The sequence below is a fragment of the Cariama cristata genome, unplaced genomic scaffold (assembly GCF_000690535.1).
Source record: "Cariama cristata isolate BGI_N322 unplaced genomic scaffold, ASM69053v1 scaffold3491, whole genome shotgun sequence".
NCBI lineage: Eukaryota > Metazoa > Chordata > Aves > Cariamiformes > Cariamidae > Cariama > Cariama cristata.
In genome coordinates, this window is record NW_009599691.1 from 87,647 (window position 1) to 89,309 (window position 1,663).

A 1,663-nucleotide genomic window follows, 5' to 3' on the forward strand; every position below is an offset into this window, starting at 1 on the left:
ATTAGTAAATAAAAATAGAAACTAGACCCTTAGAAGAACATCATGATGAAATTGGTGGCTCCATGTCTGAGCTCTCACTTAGAGTTTTATCAGATTAACCCTCAGATTAAATAAACCAAAGGCTCAGCAGAGAGGATGCCCCTACATTCTCCCTAAGAAAAGCCCAGCTCCAAATCTGGGGAAAAGGGATGGATAAGGCACACAATGCCAGCTTGGCATACTGTTTTTAAAAAGAATAGTTTATTATGTGGCAGTCCTGGGTTCACTGATATTTAGGCAACTCTCCATCTGCTTCGCAGTTTAATCTATATAAGCATTAGCAGCATCAAAACCTATATGAATACAGGACAAGGAATGAAAAGGTACATGGAGGTGAGATAAAGAAGAATAAGCAAAACATTTTATAGGAACAAACACCACCAGAGGAAACACTGGGGGGGGAAAAAAGAGTATTTTTAAAGTAATTTTATTCTGTAAGATCTAATTCCTACCACTCTCCAAAGAAAATTGACAAAAATCTTGAATTGCCAGAAAGTACTATGCTAAAATCAGAAGACTCTCATCCACATAATGAGTCATTTGAAAATACAGCCAAACAAAAAATAGGCTAGCATTAAACTTTCACAGTGCTTCACTTGATCAAAGTAATGTAGAAACACTAATATCTGGCATATAAATGTATTAATTTCTTTAATTGCATTAAAATATTTTGTATTCATGTTTGGTTCTGTTTTTTTAATAATTAAGTTCCTACGAGAGAAGAAAAGGGAGGGAAATATGCCAATTAGAGTAGCCAGTGGGGGAAAGACAAATAAGACTAGAGTTCCCAAGTCTGAGCATAATCAGCAGCAGAGATTAATAAATCTAATGCAGGAATAATTTTATTATCAAAGCAATTCAGTCGGAGGGAAAAAAACTGATTAAAAATGACAAAATGCACAGCAAAGTAATCAGCTATTAAGGAGGCAGCTTGGTTTCTTTGCAAGAAAAAGCCAGTTTGAGGGGTAAATTAGTAGTGAATGGTCTGTTAACCTACTAATCCTAAATCACAGTCTTTATGACCCAAAACAAGCAGACAAAATTTTCAAAATTAATTTAAATAGGAGCAAGATAGATGTAGATAGATATATATGAGAGAAGACTCATTTCAGTTAGGTGTTCCCCAAAATTAATTTTCTAGAGTGAACTCTGGAGCTGAAGCGGTTACATACATTTGTTTCCTGTATGGCGTATTTAAGGTCATTTCACAGCCTTGTCAAGATTCAGAATGCATTTCCCTTACCAGAATTATAAATCTTTCCCCCGACCATAATTGCTAGTTATGTTTCAATCATAAGATGAGGGCTGTTCATCTGATATTTTGGAATACCATGCCATATATGGGAAGCATACCTCTCCCCAGTATTCACTCTTGGCTTGCTCCGGCCAGGCTTGGGAGTTTCTGGTTGTGGCTTTTTTTAATCGGATGGAAGAATTCATGAAATAATTACATTAATAATGATGTTGCTTAGTTGAACTGGGGAGAACGGAGGAAAACAGCTGTTCAGTGAGCAGCAGAACTACTGAGTCTTGGTTTCTGAAGGAAAATCCTTCAAAACCTTTATCCCACTACCATTGTAGAAGGGGAAAAATTACGCATGTTGCCACCATGCAGCTCCTGCTG

At 36.6% G+C, this 1,663-nt stretch overlaps 1 protein-coding gene across 1 annotated transcript in view; it reads left to right on the forward strand.

Moving 5' to 3' along the window:
• Positions 1-1,663, forward strand: part of FAT4 (FAT atypical cadherin 4) — a gene marked incomplete at both ends in the record, with an annotated part of 121,093 nt that overhangs the window by 87,641 nt on the left and 31,789 nt on the right. The window lies entirely within an intron of this gene.